The sequence below is a fragment of the Sciurus vulgaris genome (assembly GCF_902686455.1).
Source record: "Sciurus vulgaris genome assembly, chromosome: 8".
NCBI lineage: Eukaryota > Metazoa > Chordata > Mammalia > Rodentia > Sciuridae > Sciurus > Sciurus vulgaris.
The window spans coordinates 27,101,225-27,128,067 of record NC_136468.1 but is presented as its reverse complement, the minus strand read 5'-3'; the positions used below and the strand labels follow the sequence as shown (position 1 = coordinate 27,128,067).

The window sequence follows — 26,843 nt, the reverse complement described above, 5'->3', positions numbered from 1 at the left end:
GATGTCAAATTAGAATTAATTTAAAAATATATAATACATATATACATATTACATACATATATACTGATATATTTTATATATGTGTTCCCATATAATTCTATATATGTATATATGCATATATGTGTTTGCATGTATATATATATATACTTCCTTTAATAAAGCAGATGTCATTAACATAATTATCCAAAATATATTCTCTTATTCAATACTGATTTTATTATGAAAATGACAAGTTGAAAGAGGGGAGCTTAGGAATCAGCCATAAATAATGCCAATAATAACAACAGACTAATGCTTTATATAGGAAATGAGAGCAAGTATGAAACCTATACTCTCTTATATAGTAAACCTTAATGTAAACAGATTAAATAAAGAAATAATAATTATTAATGGTATTACATGCTAAATGCATTATATTTTTTATTTCATGATCCTCAGTAAAATGTTGTATTTATTAGGAATATATCCCCACTGCTAAATTTTCAAATATAGAAATTTTGGTGGATGTTTCTGGTCTTTAAAACAACATTCCTGGGCTGGGGAGATAGCTCAGTTGGTAGAGTGTTTGCCTTGCAAGCACGAGGCCCTGGGTTTGATCCCCAGTACCGCAAAAAAATAAATAAATAAATAAAATAAAACCATATTCATGTTTAAATCAATTATGTCTTTTATATACCTTCAGTGTAATCTACAGTTCAGTTTATATTAAAGCTTGATTTTCTTTGGGTTTTTGTATGTTTTATGTTTGTTTTTGTTTTGGGCGATATTTTGTTTGGCTTGGATTGATTTTTGCAAAGACTATAGCATTTACTGAAACAGTTTCAGGAATCACTTTCTCTGGTTTCTACACAGGGAACTTATAGCAGTACTTGTTATATCTTCCATCTGAACCAATACGGAATTTGACATTCTACTCTTTATCCCAACTTCTATTTTCTAAGGACCATCACCTTATTAGATAATTCTCATTTATTTTCTTTTCCACCACCATCACCAAAAATTGGATTTCTTTTCAGTTTTATATATAGATAGATAGATAGATAGATAGATAGATAGATAGATAGATAGATAGATAGATAGATAGATAGAAAGAGATTTTTAAGCTTCAAGAGAAAGTCTGCATAGTTTATTACACTCATTCACCAGCTAAGGGAATCAACTGCTCTGAAGCACTTGCTCTGCTACACATCATGGAACTTTGAAAGTTGCTCTCAAATACAAATGTGAGTCTTAAACCCATGTATCTATACATGGTCAGTGTTATTGTATCTATATTTAAAGGAAAAGGAGACTGAAGCTTAATAAAACTAAGCAGTCTGTTCTAGTTGCATATGTAGTGAATGAGAGAACCTGTCAACTGAGGTCTAAAAGGCTCCAAATCCTGTGTTCTTACTTTTACAACATAGCAATCTCTCAGCCTGTATGGCATAGTAAGTGGCCCTAATTATGTTTCTTTAATAGAAACAAGTTTTTCTATACCTTTGATCAAAACAAACAAAGAGCACACTTCTAGTCTCATTTTGGAAATTACCCAGTTGCAAGGTTTTAGTCATGTAAATCTTTCTGTTATTCAATTTCTTCATCATTGAAAATGAACAAGTTGTCAGATTTTAACAAGCTTCAAGATCCTAAGACTCTGAAAAACAATTCTATATAGATTCACTTCTATGAAAATCCATGTATGAATTGTGTACAAGTATATACTACAGGGTAACTAAGAGATTGTGTGGGTTTTGTAAAATTTAATTACATCAAATGCCCCTCGGGCAATTAGATTACAAAATTAATGTGCTTACAAAGCACTAGTGCTATAAATGGTTTAAGAAGAAATGTTTGTTTAGTCCACATCTAATTCATACAGATTTCAGTTTAATGAGGTCCAAACTAATGTTGTTTTGCTATAAAGTTTGAAGAATGCATGTTGAATATAAGTAGGGCCCACAATTGAATTGTCCTAGATCTATACACATGTAGTTTTCTTTCTTTACACCTAAGTACAAAAACAGTTATTTGGATTCACAGAATTTTCTTACTTGTTCTGTGGACTTTCCTAAGTTATTTTATCCTCTAGTCCAATCAGTCCTGAGCCAGAATGCAAAAGATAATCATTGTATATGCGGAATTCACATGAAATTCCCATACAGATTGATGATAAATTGATGTACAGAAAGGCTATTGAATTGACCAAGATAAAATAGTTAAGAATAAAAACAATTATCTCTGACTTTATAGGCCATTTCAACCATGCACTATGCTGCCTTAACCATGAAACTTTTAGGAAAGAGACTGCTGGACATTACTTGATCACCACCTGAGCTTTTAAATCAGAATACCAAGAATGTGTGTGTGCACACATACCCATGTTTGTGTGTGTTAGTGTGCGTGCCTGTGTGTATGCCCTCAGTGTTCCCATGTTGATTCTAATGAGGCTGTTTCCAAAGCATGGAAATTATTAGCCTAGACCACCTGCTAAAAATATAAATGATATTTGCTACTCTAAAAAAGGAATAATTTGATGATCCAAACATTTGGTCTTCTGTTGGGAAGATAACATGTAATAGCTTTGCTTAATTCAGAGATGCACATAAAATGCCCACAAGGGTGGTGGAGTTATGTTAATATCAGTTGCTCTCTTTTTTTCTTTCCTTGGGAACAGGACAGGATTTTTTTCTTGCAACTGATTGTGGGAGAAGAATGGAAAGGGAGACCAGTACAACACAAGCTGACAGCATAGTGTCAAGAAAAGAAAAAACGTTTTCAGGGGCACAACAAATAGGAGTTAAAATCCTAGCTTGTCAATTTTGAAAGGGGAAGGATATAGGAAACTTATTTAATCTTCCTGAATCTCAGTTTCCTTACACATAAAATGGAAGAATAGGAGCCAGTTAAACAAGGTTTAGGAGACATTACAGCATGATGCTCAAGAGTGGATCCCAACTCCAACTCTATATCTACTTCTCGAAGATGAAATTCTTCCTCCGTAAAAAGGGGATTCCAAGAGTGCCAACCTTAGAGATTGATGAGGATGATTAAGTGAGATAACATATGCATTTCTACTATTAGAATTGCTACAGCAATTAACACTTGTGATAAAATTGGTCCAATAAACAATATTTTAAACCTGATTTTTTTTCATATTTTTTAACTTTATATCTAGAACAGCAGGAAAAATTATCCACACTAGATATGCTCCATCAGAGAGTATCCACTATCAGAGAAAGAAAAATCAGGGAGGAAAAACAGTTGAAGGCCACATTTTTGGATTATAAAACTGCCCTAAAACAGTGTCCTGCTTCTCTTGATTTGAGAGCATTTCAGTGGTTAACCCCTGCTTATGATAACAGCACCTTCCTAACCATACCTGCCACTCCTGACAAGACCAGCCTTCCCAGCCAACATGCCCACCTGCCAACTACCATTATTCAGCTCAGTACCATGTGTTCAGTGCCTGGATTCCTACCCTTCCTTCTGCCTGGAGTATAACCCACAGAGTACATTGCCACCAGAAAAGTCTAGCTCACTCCTGTCAGACTGATCAAACACCACTTCTTCTTCCTTCAAGTTTCTCAGTTAGAATTCACCATTCCTTTCATAAAACAATCAGATGTGTATACCTCCACTGTTAGTTCCAGTCACTAATTCATTCTGATAGATTTTAACAACTCTCTTTTATGGCACTAGATTTCCTCTAGGTTTTGTTTCCTGGGGAAAGACAGTTTATCTAACATGCCTATACTTTTTCATTATAGAAGCTGACCTGCCAAATTGCAGATAGGAGGTATTCAACACAAATTTATTGAAATAATATTTGTGCACTGGAGGTTCCCATGACCACAAATGGAGCCCAAGGAAAAAATTCTTCATCATTTGATACATATCATGATGCCTTTAATTCAGTGTATGGTACATATTAAATCAAAGCATAAAGTCTTTAGTATCTGAAAAATAGCCTAGTGCATAAGTGAACTTTTGGCATGTATAGTTAAGATTTCAGTGAAAGGATGCAACTAATTGGCAGTTTAAACAGTAATCCTCCCATATAAAGATATTATAGTTTAATGTTCGGTAATGCAGATCCAATAAAACCTCCATTTTTGCTTTTAGATATTTGAAGGCATGCATGCTAATGTCCTAAGAACCCAGATAGATTTCCAGCATGTGTGCAATTAAAGTGATCCATTTTTTATAGCCTACCCTATATTGAAACTCTTGATATGTTTTTTAAAATTATACTAAATTAGATATCAGTCAAATCATTAAAAAAGAAGAGAATAGTTACCTGAAATGGAAATGCAGCCATGGCTAACCATATTATTTTATCTCGGTACACCTTAAAGAAATTATGCCAAATGAGGACACTGAAATTTTCAAATAATATTTGAGCAACTTCTCAAACAGTATATTCTACCCACATGTTTTTATCATAGTTTTATTTTCTTACTCCTCCATACAAAAGTGCTTGTGGAGGGAGAGAGATTATTTAGAAGTGTTTCTCAATGTAGTCCACAGGCCTCCAGAAGACCCCCAAACCCTTTCAAGTAATCTTCAGGGCAAAATCTATTTCTATAGTAATATTAAAATTAGGTTTTCCTCCTCCATTGTGTTGGTGTTTGCCCATTTCACAACAAAAGCAGGTAGTGGTGCCAAAATATACTAGCATTCTTTAGATTTCTCACTACCGCATATTTGCAGTGGGGGGAAAAAAAGCTAGTTTCACTTAAGAATGGCTGTGATATTTATTGATCTTTAAAATCTTGATTGCTTGAAATTCAAAACTTCTTAACATTCTGTATGATTAAATGTCAGTACATATAAAACATTTCTGTTACAGACCAAAGGATGATGGTTGACTTGGGGGAGCGGCAGGAGAATTTATATGACTGAGTCAGAAGCTGAGCTAGCCACATTGTTAATGGCACATTTATTTATTGGAAAAAACAAAAAAAAAAAAAATGACTGATAAACCATGATTATTAAGACTTGAGTGTTTGGAAGATTTTTCTCAAAAATGAGCAAAGGGAACCTGATAGCTCAAGAAAAACTGACAGAAATTTTTATTTTATCATTGATAAGATTTGAACTTCCAAGTGAAAGTAAATATTTTGGAAAATTCCTGTTCTCCCAAGTCTAACCAGGCTTCTCTGATCAGACTTTCCTGATTACACTGGGGGGAGGGGGCATATTAATAAAGGGATTGCCTTGTTGCTGTCAGATAAAATATTCCAACATTTTAAAGAGATACATAACTCAATCAACCAATTATTTCCAAACATTTAAAAAACTTCTATGGTCAGAGGATCTATTGAAAGCACATCACAGATAGATTTTGAGTTTACTGATACAGTCTCATTCGATCTTGCAAATTTATAGAACAATTTTTATCAGATTTGGATATAGCATTAAAGATTATCTGAAAAGGCTATTAAAATACTCTTTAACAACTCTCTCTCTCTCTCTCTCTCTCTCTCTATATATATATATATATATATATATATTCATAGCCATATTGTCTTTGCATTCGTCAGGTAGAAATGAATACTATAACATATTGCATATGTAGAATATAGGAGAATGCAATCTGTCTCCCATTAATCCAAACATTAAAAAGATTGTAAAATATGTAAAACAGTATCTTTCTTCTCACATTTTTTTCTTTTGGAATATTTTTATTACAATGTTATTCCTCTTAACATATAATTGATTTATAATTATCATTTTAATCAATTAAATTTTTTTCTCATCCTTAATTTGGAATGTAAATAATCAATAGATAAAGTGTACACACAAAAAAGAGTTTTTTTGAGTCCTCAATAATTTTTAAGTATAAAAGTGTATTGGGACTGCTGACTTTGAAAATATGTTGGGATTTCCCACAATGTAATAGAAATAAAAGGACATATTCTCTGACAATGCCAATGCTATTTTTTATGTCATTGAGTTTGGCTCCCTATCTGTACAGGTTCAATTATTTACATAACATTTACTCAACAACCACTTTTCAGTCCTATTTCTTCATAGGGCAGAAACAGTGGGTGAAACCAAAGAATAAGACACAGGTCCTGCAGGGTTCTTACACCTCCCACTGTTAATCATATAAGGATGTATTCATACATGTATCTCTCTCTTGTCTCTCTTCTTCCTGAGAGAATGTCCACCTGAACGTTCCACCGAGAGCTCTAACAGGTCCAAAATAAACCCCTCAATTGCATGTATGCTCACTTAACTGAAATTTCCCTCCTTGTGTTCCAGGGAGTTCTTTCCTAATGTTAAGACTAGGCATAAAATAGGAATTCCTTTTTTTCTTTAATAATAAGTCATAACTGTGAACTTCTTTGTTTCTTATTCCATTCTACAGTATGACCTCTGCTGTAAACTTATTCTCCCTAACTCATGATTATTCAATTTCTTCTTGTACACTGGATTTTCACGAGATTGTTTCTTTTATTCAGGATTTCTTTCCTTCCAAAGAGGATATACGATCCCCACAATAAAAAGATTCAGAATCACATTGGGTATGTGTGTACATTCCACTAATGCTTCTCTCAGTTACTCAAAAATAACTCAAAATTAGATATGTAAGAAATTTACATCTTTTGAAAATTCTCTTATTGATTTACATATATTCATTTGTCCCAAAGAAAGCTAAGCAAGTACTACTTATTAAAGTGGCAAAGGGAATTGTATCATAGAAAACTACAACCAGATTTTAATGAGATGATTTAAACTAGAACATTTTAAAACTGAATATGGAAAACACTAAAAGAAGTGAGACACAATTATTTAAATATCATACTCCCTGTGAATCAGAAAAGCATGACAACAAACCTTCAAAGTATGGTCATACTTAAGGAAATATTTACATAATATGTCATAATATTCATATTACTAAAATCATGAGACTCATTGAATATTCTCTACTATTATGACTCTTTCATAATGAAAAGTAGAGATTTAGGAATAACAAGGAAATTCATTCACTGTTGTCTGGAATAGAAAAATGAAATCTTCTAAATTAGATATTATTATTGTTCTATTGAAACCACCTTCATAAATTTGAAAACAAATTATAATTAGTCACAAAAAGCTACATTTAAACTTATGATATCCAACTTTTCAATAAAACACAATATATCCTTTTTTTCCCCTCTTTTTGAGGTGCTGGGGTTTGAACCCAGGGCCTTGTGCTTGACAGGCAAGCACTCTACCCTCTGAGCTATATCCCCAGCCTAGCATGTATGTCTTGATCATCATCTTTCATACAAGGTATCCACAATGTAAATGATCCTTTAATAGAAAATTTGAGAGATACCAATGCCAATATTTATCAAGTCCTTCTAATGTGCCAGGTCAATTTCAAAGCCCCATTGTATATTACCTCATTTAGTCCTCAAAACAATATAATGAGGTAGAGAAAATTTTTCTGCCTGTGTCTACAGATGAGGAAGCTGAAGTATGTACCTAGTTCACTTACCTGATTAAGTAGTTGAGCCAGGATTTGAGTCCTTTAAGAATTACTTAGCTCATAGCTACAGTCCTAATTACTGTGGTGATTATGGTAATTACTACAATAATTAAGGTTTATCACCTCTAATGATAACACTATTGGAGGAGCAGGGGAAACGTAGTGAAAAACTATGTGTCTAAAAGAGAAAACAAAGAACCTCTATAATGTACACAACACTGGGACTAATGGATTCAGATTAGTTCTCTTTAACTGTGCAGCTCATGTGAATCAAAGTGGCAATGGGGCTGAGCATCAAAATCCAAGAATTGTTCTCAAGAGTTGAAAGGCAATGGATAAAATGAATATGGAGTCAAAGTAAATCCTTTGAAAGATCATTGCAATCATATGAGACCCTGAACATCAATACCCATGACCTTCTTGAGGCTGAGGAGAGATTAGGGTTCCTTTTTGGCCCAATTGTTTTCTCTTCATTGGTTTTATTAGGGTAAAGTTATTGCAGGTGTGTTTGTATACTCAGTAAAATACACATGCTGTAGTATCCATCCATTTTAAGAATACAACTTGATGTGTTTTATACCAATATTATGGCCACCATTACAAGCCTGACTTGTTAAAATAAAATAAAATAAAATAAAAAATAAAATAAAAATAAAAAACATGTTATTGTTTTTTAATTTTTAAAATGTTATAATTAGTTCTATGTGACAGTAGAATGTATTCTGACACATCATATTAAGTGAAGTATAACTTCTCATTCTTCTGGCTGTATATGATGTAGAGTTACACAGGTCGTGTGACCATATATGCACATAGGATAATAATGTCTGATTCATTCTACTATCATTTCTATGCCCATACCCCTCCACTCCCTTCACTCCCCTCTGTTTAATCCAAAGCACCTCTATTTTCCCCCCTCTTATTGTGAATTAGCATCTGCATACAAGAGAAAACATGTGACCTTTGGTTTTTTGGGATTGACTTATTTAACTTATAATGTTCTTCAACATCATCCATTTACCAGCAAATGCCATAATTTCATTCTTCTTGAAGACTGAGTAATATTCTATTGTGTATATATACCACAATTTCTTTATCCATTCATCTTTTGAAGGGCATTTAGGTTGGTTCCATAGTTTAGCTATTATGAATTGAGCTGCTATAAACATTGATGTGGCTTCGTCAGTCACTGTAGTATTCTGATTTGAAGTCCATCAGGTATAAACCTAGGAGTGGGATAATTGAGTCAAATGATTGATCCATCCCAAGTTTTCTGAGGAATCTCCATACTACTTTCCAGAGTGGTTGCATCAATTTGTAGGTCTACCAGCAGTGTATAAATTTTCTTTTTCCCCACATCCTCACCAACATTTATTGTTCCTTGTATTCTTGATAATTGCCATTCTGACTGGAGTGAGATGGACTCTCAGTGTACTTTTGATTTGCATTTCTCTAATTGCTAAAGATGTTGAATATTTTTTCATATATTTGTTGATTGATTATATTTCTTCTTCTGTGAAGTGTCTGTTCAGTTCTTTACCCATTTATTGATTGGGTTATTTGGTTTTTTGGTGTTAAGTTTTTTGAGTTCTTTATGTACCCTGGAGATTAATGCTCTATCTGAGGTGCATATGGTAAAGATTTTCTCCCGTTCTGTAGACTCTCTCCACATTATTGATTGTTTCCTTAATCCTGAAGCATATTTTTAGTTTGATTCCATTCCATTGATTGATTCTTGATTTTACTTCTTGCACTTTAGGAGTCTTGTTAAGGAAGTCAGTTTCTAAGCAGACATGGTAAAGATTTGGGTCTACTTTTTCTTCTATTAGGTGCAGGGTCTCTGTTCAACTGCCTAAGTCCTTGATCCACTTTGAGTTCATTTTTATGCATTTTTAATTTCATTTTGTTACATGTGGATTTCCAGTTTTCCCACCACCATTTGTTAAAGAGGCTATCTTTTCTCCAATGTACATTTTTGGCACCTTTGTCTAGCATGAGATAACTGTATTTATGTGGGTTTATCTCTGTGTCTTCTATTCTGTACCAATGGTCTACATATCAGTTTTGGTGCCAATACCATACCATTTTTGTTACTATGACTCTGTAGTGTAATTTAAGGTCTGGTATTGTGATGCCTCCTACTTAACTCTTTCTGCTAAGGATTGCTTTGACTATTCTAGGTCTCTTATTTTTTCAAATGACTTTCATGATTATTTTTTCTATTTCTATGAAGGATGTCATTTGGATTTTAATGGAAGTTTCATTAAATCTGTATAATACTTTTGGTAGTATGGTCATTTTGACAATGTTAATTCTGCCTATCCAAGAGCATGGGTGATCTTTCCATCTTCTAAGGTCCTCTTCAATTTCTTTCTTTAGTATTCCATAGTTTTGTAGTTTTCTTTGTAGAGATATTTCATCTCTTTTGTTAGATTGATACCCAAATGTTTAATTTTTTGAGGCTATTGTGAATGGGATAGTTTTCCTAATTTCTCTTTCAGTTGATTCATCACTGAGGTATAGAAATGTGTTTCATTTAAGGGTATTAATTTTATATCCTGCTACTTGGCTGAATTCCTTTCTTAGTTCTAGAAGTTTTCTGGTGGAATTTTTTGGATCCTCTAAATACAGAATCATGTCATCAACAAATAGTGATAGTTTGAGTACTTCTTTTCCTATTCATATCCCTTTAATTTCTTTCATCAATCCAATTGCAGTGGCTAGAGTTCCCAGGACAATGTTGAATAAAAGTGCTGAAAGAAGGCATCCTTGTCTTATTCTAGTTTTTAGAGGGAATTCTTTCAATTTTTCTCTATTTAGAATGAGTTTGGCCTTGGGTTTAGCATATACAGCTTTTACAATGCTAAGGTATGTTCCTAATATATTTCTTTCTTTCTAGTGTTTTGAATATAAAGGGGAGCTATACTTTATCAAATGCTTTTTCTGCATCTGTTGAGATAAACATGTGATTCTTGACTGAAAGTCTGCTGATGTGATGGATTATGTTTATTGTTTTCTGTATGTTGAAACAACCTTGCATCCCTGGGATAAACCTCACTTGATCATGGTGCAACATATTTTAAATATGTTTCTGCATGCAATTTGCCATATTTTTATAGAGAATTTTTGTACATATGTTCATCAGGGATATTGGTCTGAAGTTTTCTTTCCTTGATGTGTCTTTGTCTGGTTTTGGTACAGGGTGATACTAGCTTCATAAAATGAGTTTGGAAGGGATCTGATATTTTCTATTTCATGGAATAATCTGAGAAGTATTTGTGTTAATTCTTCTTTGATGGTCTTATAGAACTCAACTGAGAATCCGTCTGGTCTTGGTTGGTAGACTTTTGATGGGCACTTTTTATTTTATTGCTTGCAATTGAGCTATTAAAATTGTGTATGTCCTACTGATTCAGTTTGAGCCCTAATTTCTAGAAATTTGGAATGTCTTTAAGATTTTCTTTCTAAGTATTAATTTTCAAAATAGCTTCTTATTATCTTCTGTATTTCAGTAGTATCTGTTATGATATTTCTTTTTCATCATGAATTTTAGTAATTTGAGTTTTTCTCTCTGTTAGTGTGACTATGTGACTAAGGGTTTATCAATTTTATTTATTTTTTCAAAGAACCAACTTTTTGTTTTGTCAATTTTTGAATTGTTTCATTTCTTTCAATTTCATTGATTTCAGTTGTGATTTTAATTATTTCCTGTCTTCCACTGCTTTGGGTTTTGATTTGTTCTTTTTCTAGGGCTCTGAGATATAATGTTTGGTCATTTATTTGTTAACTTTCTATTCTTTTTATTAATGAGCTCAATTCAATGAACTTTCCACTTAAAACTGCCTTCATAGTGTCTCAGAGCTTTTGATATGTTGTACTGCTATTCTTATTTACCTTTAATTATTTTTTAATTCATCCCGGATTTCTTCTGCTATCCATTTATCATTTAATAGCATATTACTCTGTGTCTGGGTGTTAATGTAGCTTCTACTTTTCATTCTATCATTAATTTCTAATTTTATTTCATTATAATCTGATAAAATGCAGAGTATTATCTCTATTTTTCTGCATTTGCTAAGAGTTGCTTGTGGCATAAATATAGTCTATTTTAGAGAAGGATTCATGTGCTTCTGAGAAGAAAGTGAATTCAGTCATTGATGGTTGAAATATATATATCTGATACATTTAAATTATTGATTGTATTATTTAGTTCTATAGTTTTAGTTTTTGTTTAGTTTTTGTTTGGAGGAGCTATCCAGTAGTGACAGAGGTATATTAAAGTCACCCAGTATTATTATGTTGTGATCTATTTGATTTTTGTAATTGAGAAGGGTTTGCTTGATGTATGTAGATGCTCCATTGTTTGGGGAATAAATATTTATGATTGTTATGTCTTGTTGATGTATTGTTCCCTTAAGCAGTATGAAATGTCCTTCTTATGTCCCTTCTGATTAACTTTGGCCTGAAGTCCACTTGATCTGAGATGAGAATGGATACTCCTGCTTGAATACAAGAACTTTGTGAGTGATATGTTTTTTTCCCATCCTTTCACCTTCAGTCTGTGGATGTTTTTGCCTCTGAGGTGAGTCTCTTGGACACAGCATATTATTGGGTCTTATTTTTTAATCCAATCTGCCAGTCTGTGTCTTTTGATTGATGAGTTTAGGCCATTAATGTTCAAGGTTATTGTGATATGATTTGTATTCCCAGTCAATTTGGTTTATTTCTAGTCTTTAATTTACTTTCTCCTGTGATTGACTATTCCTTTAGTGCACTTCATCCCTTCACTAGTTTTCCTTTTTTTTTTTTTTAACATTTCATTTTCATGGAGTATTTTGTTAGTAATATTCTGTAATGCAGGCTTTCTAGTTCCAAGTCTTTTAATTTTATCACGGAAAGTTTTTATTTCATTCAACTCTGAAGCTTAATTTGGCTGGATATAGGATTCCTGATTGGCATCCATTTTCTTTCAGAGCTTGGTATACATTGTTCCAGGATCTCCTACCTTTGAGGGTCTGGGTTAAGAAATCAGCTGAGATTTGAACTGGTTTCTCCCTATAGGTAATCTAATATTTTTTTCTCACTGCCTTTAAAATTCTACCCTTATTCTGCATTTTAGGCATTTTCATTATAATATGCCTTGATATACATCTGTTGTAATTTTGTACATTTGGGGTCCTGTAAGCCTCTTGTATTTGATTTCCATTTCATTTTTTAGACTTGGGAAATTTTCTGATATAATTTTATTGAACAAAATTGTGCATTCCTTTGGTTTGTATATTTGTACTTTTATTATCCCAATAAATCTTACCATTGGTCTTTCCATGTTATCTCATAATTCTTGTAAGTTCTGTCTCTTGGTGGTTAATTCTCTTTCAAGATTATGTATTTTGTCTTCATTGCATAAGGTTCTATCTTCCAAATGGCCTAGTCTGTTGGTGATGCTTTGTATTGAATTTTTAATTTGGTTTATTGGTTCCTTCATTTCACGGATTTCTCCCTTTTTATTTTTTTTCAGAATCTCTGCCTCTTTATTGAAGTGATCTTCCACTTCCTGTATTTTTTCTCTGATTTCATTCCTTATACCATCCTTTACTTCCCAGATCAGTTTAAACCTGTGCCTTCTAAACTTCTCTGACATTTCTTCCACTGTGGTGTCCATGGATTCTGTTATTGGAGTATCTTGGTTTGTTTGGGGTGATTGTTCTCTTGCCTTTTCATGTTGTTTGTGTGTCTACCCATCTAACAGTATGGATCTGAGGCAGTAGAGTTTCTACCCCGGGGACTTATAGTGTCCCTGAAGGTTTCCAATACCTCACTCACTCTTTTTTTTTTTTTTTTTGCGGTGCTGGGGATCGAACCCAGGGCCTTGTGCATGCATGCAAGGCAAGCACTCTACCGACTGAGCTATCTCCCCAGCCCCCTCACTCACTCTTTACGAGGAGACAAATCATAACAACCACCAAAGCAGTCCCTACTATGATATCTACAATGTTAATTATCACAATAATTGAAATGATATGATCAGTTATTGCCTACAATAAAAACAGCAAGTTTGCAAAAGGGTTTACAATTTCAAATGGTAGACATGGAGAGAACAGAAGTGATACAGGATGTGATGATTATGAGGGAGGAGGAAAGAAGACAAGTAAAAGCTCAAAGGAAGAGTGAAAGAACAATAGAGATTGGGTGGTTAGCATAAAAAAGAGAGAATCGAAGGAAACAGGCAGGTAAGAGAAAAAAAATATACATATATAAAGTAAAAATTTCTTAAAAATTAAAAATATAAATTAAAAAATACAGAACAAAACTAAAACACACTAATTGAACATAATACTTCACAAAAAGCTAATCCATGAAATATAACTGGCTTCAAAAATGCTAGAATTGAGAAAACAACAAATAACCATGAAGTATGTATAAATATCCATGTACCATCAAGGTCACAAACATAGAAAAAGAATTTTAAAAAAAGAAAAGAAAAAAATATTAATGAATAGTCAAGGAATTCTTTCCTTTGGAGTTCCTAATATTCTCAGCTTCTCTTCTTTAAGATGGGGTCTTCTGGAGTGTGATGCTCCACCCTCTGGACTGCCGAAGTGGGAAAACTAATTCTTTAGGCAAAATTCTTGCAGGCAGGGTTTAGGCTTAGGTGGGTCCAGGTCCTTCACTGATGCCAATTGGTCTGGAAATTTTAAATCAGTGTACCTCCAACACCCAATACTAGTTGGTCAATGCTGGAAGACTCTACCCCAGAGATTTCCCCTGGGTTCCACTTGTTGGTGGGGGAGCCAATTCTCAGTCCTCTATGTTACCTGTGGACCCCACATTTCCTGGTCTCAGGTTCAGTCTCCAAACAAACTTTCCACTCCCACCCTTCCAAGTTCCTGGCCAGACACTTCCCTCCCAGCCAGTCCTGCAAGCAGCCAGACTGAAGGGGGATGGGTAGAGCCCAGTGGGTTTCCACCACCAGTTGTTCCCTGTTAAAACCTCTCTCCACGTCTGATTTTCTCCTGGTCACTTAAACACACTCTATGTCATGCAGTGTGTGTTTACTGGGCCTGTATTTCAACTCAAACTCCAGTTTGCCAGGAACCAGCTTTCTCAGTTGCCAGCCTCTGCACTGTGGCTGCAAAATAGTTCCTTCCTTTGTCCTTTGCATGCCACCTGGAGAGATGGGGGCTTCTTTCCTCACACACAGATATTAAGCAGATTTGTTGGGCAATGTCTAAATGCTCTGTACCCAGACATGCCTTGGACCTCCCAAAAATGTGGGTTCCTTTAATTCTCTTATGCCTCTACTATGTTCACAGAGAAATCACTCTGGCTGGTGCTTCTGAGACATGTGCCACTGTGATTTTTTTTCCTTATTTTATTATATCCAACCTCCTGTGTCCCCACCCTCTCCAGGTCTGCTTTGAATATCCAGTTTTAAATTCCAGTAAAGTCCCCAACTACCTTTTTTTTTTTTTTTTTTTTATTCACCCACCTTGCAGAGAAGCTACCTGTCTCCTTTTTTGGTTTCATGCTGTGAAGTAGACAGGAACACAACCTCCTCTATTCTGCCATCTCGGATCCACTAATTTAGAACATTTTCATCACACATAAGTTCCCTGGGCCTCTTTGCAGTCAATCTGCTGCTCTAGAGCCCTTTTAAGGAAACACTGATTTACCTTCTGTCCAAAGATTTTCACTTTTTAAAAAAATTAATAGGAATAAAAGCATACATTTTTTTTCAAATTTTGTGTCTGGGTTTCTTCTGTTTAGCACAAAGCATCTGAAATTCATTTGTGTTGTATCTATCAGTTTATCCATTGCCCTTTTTTGGTAATTAGTATATAAATATTAACCCATTCACTAGTTGATGAATATTTGGGTTGTTTTGTCTTTTTCCATTATGACTAAGGAATTTTTGAACACTCAAGTTCAATTCTTTGCAAAAACATGCTTTCGTTTTGCTTGCGTAAATACTTGGGGGTAGAATTTCTGGATTACATGGTAAGAATACATTTAACCTTAGGAGAATCTCTGAAACTATTTTCCAAAGTAGCTGTGTCAGTTTGCATCCCTATCAGAAATATATGATAGTCCTAGTTTCTTTACTCCTCTCTAACATTCTCAGAGTATTCAGTGATTACTCATTGTGGCCTTAATTTGCATTTTTCTTTTAATAGTTCTTTTGCATATCTTTTCATATACTTATTTGCAATTGCTGTATCTTCTTTGTCTCTTCAAAACTTTCACACATTTTTTAAAGATTGAATCACTTATTTCTTATTACTGAATTCCAAAAGTTCTCAATTCGTCTTACAACAAGTCCTCTATTATGTAGATTATTGTATATAATATTTATTTTATATACAAATATGTAATGGTTCTTATATATATATAAAACAAATAATTTTGTTTTTCATAATTATATCTTTTGACAAATACTTTTAATTTTGATGAAGGCCAATTCATCAATTTTTTTCTTTTAGGAATTTTAATTTTTCTTTCATAGCTAACAAAAATATGTCTAACCCAAGAATACAAAATTTTTTTCTAATGTTTTATTCTAAAATTTTAGGGTTTCAGCTCTTACATTTAAATCTGTGGTCCAATGAAAGGTAATTTTTTCTTGTATTATTATTTTATTTTTCTTCATTATCCTGGTCCCCATTCCCATTGCCCTCTCCAACATTGACAGTTATATTAAACTGCTCAATCTATGACCTTGAGTAGGCACATAACTATAAGGAATAGTGCTGTTCTATGTGTGTTATTTGATGCAATTATGAAAAATGTAAACCATTCACAACAGAAAGTCTAATGAATTCCTATGTAGGCTACTCAGCTGCAATGATTATCAGCTCTCAGCTAATTATTTGCCCTTATATTGTTCTCCTTTCCTTTCCTAGATTTTCTTTTAATCTAGGAAAGGTCATTTTTTTTTTTTTTACTATGGCATAAGTTAAGGGTTGAAGTTCATTTTAAAAATATAGATATTCAATTTTTGACCATGACTTTGTGGAAAGAATATCATTTCTCATTTTATTATCTTTATGTCATAGCTGAGAATTAGTTAAACACATATCTATTAGTCTATTTCTGAAGTCACTGTCTTGCTCCAAAGATGTATATGTATATGTTATACTCACTGTCGTTTTTGCTATAGTTTTACATTAGGAATTCAAACCAAGTAACACAAATTACCCAGGGTTTTCTCTTCAAAAATTGCTTTTTTATTCTGACTTTTGTGTCTACATGTTACTCTTAGAACTATTTAGTCAATTCATAAAAACAACAAAGAAAACAACATAAATGTATGTATGTAAGTATGAATATATATATACATGCATATATATGTGTATTTATGTATGAGTGATATCTATATATATTTCAATTGGGAGTTAAGATACATGTATTTAAAACATGACAAGAAAAAAATAGCATGAAAATATTAACATTAACTACTTAATAGTATATTGTGCCTATAGTTCTTTTATATGCAGTCACTACAAAATGTAGAAATGTGATTTTTAGTTCTGTATGACCTCTTCATATTTTTTTGTCTTTTATATTCTCTTATTGTTATATTCTTAAGTTTCTGGTTTATATCACAGTAGAGAGAACAAGTAAATATTATATCTTGGGAGTAGACTTCTTATACTTGTTACAACTTTCTATAACCTGTATGTGGGTTTGCATTGTGTATTTATATATTTTATCTCAGTCTCACTTTAATTTGGGTCTCTTTAATGGACTTGCATTCATTTGAACCCCTGTAGAAGTTGGCATTATTGGATAGGAAAGTTAGAGACATCTGAGTCCTGTCTTGAGTTAGTCAACACCCCTCTTATGGAGGTCTCCAAGGAAACATACATCTGGAGGAGGAGGAGGTGGAGAAAAGCATAACTGTATTTTAATTATCTGGAACTTGAGCTTCAAACTCCATGGTGGAAACAATATGGTGGGCTCCTTGTCCCTATATTAGTTAGGAAAATGAATCAATTACATAAGAAAGGGCCTAATTCTGAATTGAACTAGACCAACATGTGCCATATTTTCTCAGGTCAGGACAGCAATGTTTGGTCAGTGGCCAAATAGGAAAAAGCACATTCAAGTGGAAAAAACTAGGATAGCCCAGCCTCCTTCCACACATTGCAGTACTTGATTATTGCTATTCCTTCAGGGAATCTTCTAATTAAGAACCTTGTTCTTATGCTTTTAGCCAGAAGATAAATCCACCCAGGAAAACAGTGGTCAAACCTTGAATGTGACCCATGCAAACCACTCCTCTCCTCCTTTAGGGAGAGGAGGAGGGAAATCAATGAATAGGAAAGTTTACTTGCCCAGGAAGACCATGACAGTCATTAAATGTGACTAGCTATTATCTGATGTAGTTTGCTGTTCTATACTTTCCAACAGCTGCAATTATAATTGGGAAAGCATTTGTAAGACAAAACACTTCCTACACTTCCTCAGTGTTCAGTAGTATCATGTTCACAGTGTGAACTTCAAAGAAAATGCTTATTTGTTAAAATTAGTACTTCCCCAAACAGTAGGGTGTAGCTCAGGCTCACATGGAAGACATGCCTGGACGCTGAACACTATGACATCAGTTCACGGGTTTCTATGGGTTTCCACCATGTTTACTAGATGATACGCCATCTTGACATTGAAATAGCAAAACCACACACTGAGAATTTCAAGAAATAACATACATTTTAGCAAAAAAGAAACTATTGCCATGACATAGAATTTAGCGTGGGGTTTCAACAAATGTTTTCTATCTAAAGTTTTTTGCAATAGTTTTGTTATTCTTAGGCTCCTCTCCCTCTCGTGATTCAAGAAAAACTGACAGAATTTTTTGCCATTGATAAAATTTGAGCTTTCAAGTGAAAATCAATATTTTAGAAAACTGATCTTCTCCCCAAATCTAATGAGGCTTTTCTGATCAGACTTTTTCTGATCCTCCTGAGGGCAAGGACTGTGTTATGCTTGTCCCATTCCTAACAAAGACTGGTTCATAGTAGTCATTTATCAATATTCTACTGAATAAATAGCTTGATAAATGAATGAATGTCAATTTAACTATTTTAATTGGCTACCTTCAGAGTCACGTCCTATTTTGTCTCCTGATATCTGAATCATTGAATACAGGATTAAAAATTCTAGATCTAGTCACAATTCCTTGACTTTGTATATGTGAGTCTTAGATATATTACTTAACTTTTATATGCCTTTATTATCAAATGATATAACAACACTCACTTACATGCCCAGCACATAGAACTGTTGGGACTAAAGAGAATACACACATGTGAACACAAGTGCACCAGATACTCACACACATGCACACATACATATATGCTTTAAAAAGAAAAGTATTAATATGGCTGGGATTATTATTATAGTATGGTGAAATTCAGAGTAATTAGAAATCAAAAATTTTCAACATTGATGAAATTTTAAATTTATCATCAAAAGAAATCTTGCACTGAGGTGTAAAGTAAGAAAAACTGGGGCATTTTTTAGGGTCCCCTCACCATTGAACACACACATTTGTTTGAATATAAATTCCAAATAACAAAATTATTTTTCAACTCAAATACTAACAGAATGCTTGCAAGTTAAAGTCTAGGAAGGAGACAGAAAGAAATACATGCCATATAAAGTGATTTAAGTTTTTCCTAAACACTACCTAGTTAATTTCATTTAACCTTTTCCAATATGCACTTTAAGTGATTTGAACCCATCAATTTTATATACTTGTGACACTATTATCATCTTTGCCAGGAAGCTCTGAAAAGTCTTTTCAAACATAGTGGTTAAGTAATCATATGCACTTGTCCATAAAGGGAAGTATTTGAAATCTTAGCTATCACTAGATAATGACATAGCATTTAATAGTTTATGACTAATTTAAATCAAGTGATAGAGATGGATAGGTTAACTAGATATTATTATTTCCATAAACTCTTGAAATACAGAGAGTTAATTTTTTATGTTAAGCTACATCTGTAAGCCCATTCCCTTATGATATCAAATAGGATCACCTAAGCTCACACATGTCAATTAAACACAGGTTTCCTGAACATCAAGAATGAAGTATGTATAACATAAGGCAGGAGGATCATGAGTTTCAGGTCATTTAACAAGACATTTAATAAGACCCAGTCTCAAAATAAAAAATAAAAAAAGGCTGGGGATGTAACTCAGTGGTAGAGAGCCCCTGGGTTCAATCCCCAGAACCACAAAAAATAAAAATAAATAAAAGCACTACCATTTTAAAATAATGTATTCCATTAACCTGAAATCATGTCAGACCTAAATTATGATGCTCTACAAATGTACTAAAGAAGATGAATGTTGTTCACAACATTATTGATTCTTGTTGTTTGATTCTGTAGATTTAGAAAGTAATAATAATATGGGTAGTGACTCTGGAAACATTTTCTGTAAATGCCAACTAAAAGTTAACACAAGCTCAAATGTCATTTGGTTTATCAAATTGCTATTCAAAGATATAAAGATTTTAAAAATTCTACTCTTAGACAACATCGCTCTCTGTAAAGTTAGAAATTCATCTTGACACTGTCAAGGAGACACACTCTTTCTTTCTACATAATATTTTATTATTTTATACAGAAATTTGTGAACATCCATATACACATTCCATTATAAATTTAAAAGCTATTATTATTAGAATTTCACTTTCTGCAAGATCTGTTTCAGGATTTAAAGCTACTCTGCTAAAACCATTTTTGAGTGCACTGTGTTATTTTATTTTCATAAACATTTTGTGTGTAGAAGCTGCTAGAAAATTTATGGACCAGTTATTTTTTGCCTCAGTACCAATGAAGCACAATACCATCATGATCAAAAGCCAAAAGATGGTTTCAAGTAATGCTAAAAAAAAAAAAATCAACATGAAATGATATTTGTTTATTCATATATTAGCACATCATTGTCCAAAGTACTATAAATTTTAAAGGCTCAGATTGTACAAAACTGATGAAGCACTCAACCTGTAAAGGCATATAAAGAGAGTATTATGCAAATATTGCAATAAAAATCTCATTATTTTCTAACAGTATCTGAAAGTTTGTGTCCATGTAGATAGACCATGTTTAAGAAAAACAAAACTTGCTCATCCAGATTTCCTAGGTCATTATAGGCTTTTGCAATGAAGATACCATTTGACTCCTTGACCCTAAACTAGTTCTATATGTGAGAAGTGTCACTTCTGTTTATGGCTTTGACTGAAGTTTAACTAGTAGGATCAAAAAGATATACCCAACTAATTCTAATTAAATACTACCTGGAAAAAAAAATCCTGAAGTGTCAGTCTGAAGCTATTTTACAGATGGAAAAATGTCATTTCTGATGAAAACAGAAAAATTAAACCACACTTAATTTTTTGAATGTATGTGGAAATGGGAGCAATTCACAATCAAGAACACCACAGTTTTCTCAAATTCTTCTTTAGCACTCTTAGAATTTATTGACTCCAGAATTGGTGACAATTCTGACATATTGTCATTACCAGCTAAGTTAGGGAAAGCAAATGTGTTTTCCTCCCTGGTAAAAATGAAAATATCACAGATTAGAGAGTGAAAAAGAAAAACTATTGTCAAATCTCACACTGGTGTATTTGTTTGCAAATATCCTACTGAATTAGCTGAAACAGTCTAATTTCCGTCTCTTCAATGCCTAGAACAAAGACTGATGGAACCAGGCAATCAAGAAGTATTTTTTATGATGCTGATTAAAACTGAAATAGTCATGAAATGCTGCTTCTACAAGATGGAATGTATTTCAGGAGTCACACTGAACGTCCATATGCATTAATCAGGTGCCCTTGTTGTGGTATGTGTATGTCCTATAAAGCAATATTTTCACTGGGCAGTTTTTAAACTCGAACTTACTATTTTTTTATCATTGTTTAGATAATATTATATGTATACCTTCAGTTCCAATAATCACAAAAACAACCACAATGATGACACAGGTACCTATATTCACACACATAATTATATACTGGTTGCTAAGAATGAGTTCACTTCTAGTGACATTTGAACAATTGAGTATGATTAAAATTTCTCAAGGAGCTAAATGAAACTGTTTTCTAGAAACATTTTTCTCAGATTGATGAAAAAAAAAGCGATAGAATATTGCTTGAGGTCCTAGAATAGAACCTCAATTTGGACTTATACCAAGTCTAAAAGAAAACCTCTAACTTTGTCAAGAAATGATGGGTAGCCAGGCACAGTGGCGCATGCCTATAATCCCAGCAGTTTGGGAGGCTGAGGCAGGAGGATTGTGAGTTCAAAGCCAGCCTTAGCAAAGGCGAGGAACTAAGCAACTCAGGGAGATCCGGTCTCTAAATAAAATATAAAATAGGGCTGGGGATGTAGCTTAGTGATTGAGTGCCCCTGAGTTCAATCCCCAGTAGCCATACAAGGAAGGAAGGAAGGAAGGAAGGAAGGAAGGAAGGAAGGAAGGAAGGAAGGAAGGAAGGAAGGAAGGAAGGAAGGAAGGAAGGAAGGGAAGGAGGGAGGGAGGGAGGGAGGAAGGGAGGGAGGGAGGGAGGAAGGAAGGAAGGAAAGGAAGGGAAGGGAAGGAAGGATGAGTAAATGATAAATTCAACAAATATTAGTTGTTTTAGAAAGCTTTTTCACTGCTGTGACTAAATGATCTGTCCAGCACAATTGTAGAGGAGGAAAGGTTTATTTGAGGGCTCAGGGTTTCAGAGGTCTTAGTCCACAGAAGGCAGGCTTCATTCCTTGGGGTTCAAGGTGAGGCAGAACATCATGGCAGAAGAGTGTGGCTAAGGGAAACAGCTCGCATGATGCTCAGCAAGTAGAGAGACTGTACTCACCAGATAACAAATATATACCCAGTAGTCACACTCCAATTCCACCTCTTCCAGCCACACCCTAACATTTCACTTAATCCCATTAGGGATTAATTCACTGATTGGGTTAAGACTCTTACAACTCAATCATTTCTCCTCTGAACCTTCGGGCATTGTCTCACCTGTGAGTTTTTGGGGGACACCTCACATCCAAACCGTAACAGTAGTTGTTCTGGTTTAGATATGAGGTGACCCTGAAAGTTCATGTGTAGACAATCAGGAATGTTCAATGGCGGATTAACACACTTCATGGATTAATAATTTGAAAGGACTACTGTGTTGCTTGGTAACTGTAGGCAGGCAGGCTATGGCTGGAGGAAGTAGGTTACTTAGGATGTGACTTTGGGGTTTATATTTTATCCCTGGTTCCTTATGCACACCTCTCTCTCTCTCTCTTTCATAGCAGCCATGAGCTGAGCAGCTTTCCTCAGCCTCACCCTTTGTCATGATGTTCTGACTCACCTTGAGCCCAAAGCAATGAAATCAGCCAACCATGCTTGAGACCTCTGAAACTGTGAGCTCCAAATAAGCCTTTTCTCCCCTCTATATTGTTCTTGTCAGGTATTTGGGTCACAGCAACAAAAAGCTGACTAACACAGTGGTGGAACAAGTAAATATCTGTAAGTTTAAAAAAAAAAAAAAAAAAAAAAAGAATTTAGACCTAAACTCTAACTCTAACTCTTCACACAAATTAACTCGAAATGGATGGTAGACCTAATGGCATTATCAATGAAGAATACAACTGATAAGCTGGACTTCATTAATAATGAGGAACTTCTGTTCTGTGAAAGAGATTGTCAAGAAAATGAGATGACAAGTCACAGACTTGGAAGAAAATATTTACAAAAGACATCTGATAAGTAACAGTTATTCAAAATATGCAAAGAACCCCCCAAATTCAATAATGTTAAAATAATCTAATTGAAAATGGACAAAACACCTGAACAGGTATCTCACCAAAAAAGATGAGAAATATGGCAAATAACTTTATCAAAATATGCTCATCGGATATCACTAGGGAACCTCCAAATTAAAACAACAATGACATACCACTCATGAAATACCACATTGTAATATACTTATAATGGCCAGAATCTAAAACACTGGAAACACCAAATCCTGTCAAGGAAGCAACAGAACTCTAATTCATTACGGGAAGAAATGCAAAATGATAAAGCCCCTTTGGAATACAATTTGGCAATTTCTTACAAAACTAAACATCCTTTCACTGTATGATCCAGCAATTAAGCTCTTGGTGCTAACCCAAAGAAGATGAAAATTTATGTCCACACAAAAACCTATCCCTGGAGATTTATAGCTGCTTTCGCCATAATTGCCAAAACGAAGAAGCAATAAAGGTGACCTTCAGTAGGTTAACTGATAAACTGTGGCATATCCAGAAAACAGAATAATATTCTATGCTAAAAACAAATGAACTACCTGAACTACCACGCCAAGACGAGGCATCTAAATATATATTACCAACTGAAGGATGCCAATCTGAAAAGACTACATATTGTATAGTTTCAACTATATGACATTCTGGAAAAGTCAAAACTATGGAGATAGTAAAAATATCAGGAACTGGCAAGGATTAATGAAGAAGTGATGAACAAGGAGACAGAAGATTTCAAAGGCAGTGAAACTCCTCTATCCAGTAGTACATTGGTGGTCACCTGTCATTTTACATTTGGCAAACCCCATATAAAATATATCCATAAAGAACTCTGAAGTAAACAATGGACACTCCTGTACCACTCAATTTTTCTGTGAAATTAAAACTTCTCTAAGAAATAAAGTCTATTATTTTAAAAGATGATGATAACATGACCAAGATGAGAAGTCTCTTGTCAGTAATATTTTCTCTACCAATTTTGTGGAAATTACAGGTATTACACTAAAAATTTAAGTCTTCATGTATTTAAACCACATTAATAGATACTAAATGTTATTATTTAATAAAACATTTCACTGGACTTTAAAAATTAAATATTGAATATCCAACAAACTTAATTTGAATAATTGAATCTAACATTAATAGAGATAATAATAGAAATGTGCTTTACTTCCTCTATATTAAAAATATAGTGAAATGGAGCCAGACATAAAAGCAATTTCATTTATATAAGTATAAAAGCAGACAACCCTAGTCTATGCTATTGAAAGTCAGGAGAGTGACTTCCCAGGGAGGGGTGTAATGACGAGAAGCAAACACAGGAGAACTCTAAAGTTTGGAGTTTGGTTCAGTATTCCAGATGCTGGTTGGGTGTATTCTGAATTATGACTTGGACTTGCAGTTCATTATGAAAATTCACTGAGCCGTAGACTTAATGTGCATTTCTGTATGTATGGTTTACTTCTTTTAAAGAAAAAAAAGAGACAGTAAACATGGTCCTTTGCTTCATTAAGTTTTGAATGAAGTAAAGAGAAAATAGAGATAAGTGCATATAAAATTCCACACAACCCTCCGGTTTATTTAAGAATAGAGAGGAACATGAAGAAATCATGAAGGCTTCGAGAAAGTGAAAGGAAAAACCTTTTGAAACTATTGCTACACAGGTCAGAATTTCTTGGCATCACTCATGAACTAATATAAATTACAGGGGCACCTATATAACTACAATAGCCAAGAAAGGAAAACATAAGATTTGGAGAAAATTAGAGTTTTCTTAAATAGGATTAAGAGTAAATTAGAAATTAATACCTTGTTGAGAGACTTGTACCACAATCCTTTGCCTGTGTGTGTGTGTGTGTGTGTGTGTGTGTGTGTGTGTGTGTGTTCATTTCTATTTGAATGATTTAAGAAAACAAAAAGAGCTTAGGACTTTTAACCAGTTCAGTCTTTGCTGCTCTGTGTGTAGACAGGGTCATGCACTGGTGTGAGTTTTCTCTGGTAAGGTGGATGAGATCAAATACCTCCAGTTACAGAGGTCATAGATGTCTGTTCCGTCCATGAATAGGTGAGTTGCCAAGGATATTCTGAACATGGGAAGTGTGGGGCATTCTAGAACATTCCCTGGGTACCACTTCAAGCAACAGCTTCTACTTCCTTGCCTGTCCAGTCACTTCACTCTAGGCAAAATTGATTAGTCTGAGTTTTATGTCCTATTATTCCCATATCTCACCCTAAAGTTCTAAGAATAAATGAAAAGTTCTGTCAGCAACTGTAAGAGAAAAGAGAAAGGGAGAACTAAAATGTCTGTGCAGTCTTGCACACAAATGAGTGAAACCTTGAGGAAATGGTAAGTTAATTTCAGACCACAAAATTACTGATGAAGTAGATTTCTCACATTCTGAAATCTAAGTCAAGTAGAAAACTTTGTGCAAATGGGCACATATTTGGGGAGTGTTTATGTCTGTTTGAAATTCTGTAAACATATTCAGAGGTTTATTCTTCTCGAAGGCAGAAGAAAAAAAGTAATCATTACTATTACCATTTATTGATTATTCACTACACACAGGCATGGTGCTAAGCACTTAGCAAGAATGAGCTCCTTAAATGCTCACGTAACACCGTACAGCAGTTATGATTATTCTTCCTATCCAATGAGGAGAACACATTGGCTTAGAAAATTTAACTGACTCAACCAAATGCCATGGCCTAAATGGAGGAGTCAGGATTTGCACCATGTCCACCTTTCCCAGTTCATGCCATTGGCCACTTGTCACTGTCTTGGTTACTGAATGATCACAATGCAAGTGGAGAAAAATTGGGAAGAAAGAAGAAATGAAGAGAGGAAAGGAAGTTTAAGATATAAAAGAAAATTAGGAAAGGAAAAGAAATGAGAAATGGGAGTAAACAATACCAATGGCACAATTTGGGCACATAATGGACATTTGATAAATTCTTGTTAAATGAACGTGTTTGACATATTCATATAAATTCCATAAATACACACTCATGATTTTTTTGAGCAAAAAAAATGAGCAAAATGTGCTCATTGTTCACTTAGCTAGAGACAAAGCTGTTTACGTGGTTCAAAAGCAAAGTAATTTTACAGTCATGGTTTTTAAACACATCCAAAAGACTGAGGAAAGCAAAGTCCCCAAACTATCAGAATTAAAAAGTATTTTCTCATTCATATCCCTCACTTTCAAACTAACTTTGTGATTAAAACTTAATGTAATTATAAGCATTAATAACCTTAAAGAGAAAAATAATCAAGGCTCCATTTTAATTTTCAGGTAGATTCTTTCTGTAGTGAAATGTCACCAGAAAATAATTACCCCTAATAACATAAGAGCTATTCCATTAAACACCTTTCTTCATTTCAAAGAAGAGGTATGTAATTTTGAATAAAACAAAGGAAATAATGAGAAGATGAGTCACATTTGGTCTACTCTGGACTCATCCCATGTCCCTCTCAATGGTAATCCATTTTCCCATTTGGTTTGAAAGTATAAAAACATCCACACGTCAGTTCCTATATCCAAGAGGTTGGCACTGCTGATTGGATCCATAGCAGAAGCATCCTTTCC

General features: G+C 34.0%; 1 protein-coding gene across 5 annotated transcripts in view; it reads right to left on the bottom strand.

The window, feature by feature from the left end:
* Window positions 1-26,843, bottom strand: part of GRM8 (glutamate metabotropic receptor 8) — a 777,053-nt gene that overhangs the window by 244,861 nt on the left and 505,349 nt on the right. The window lies entirely within an intron of this gene.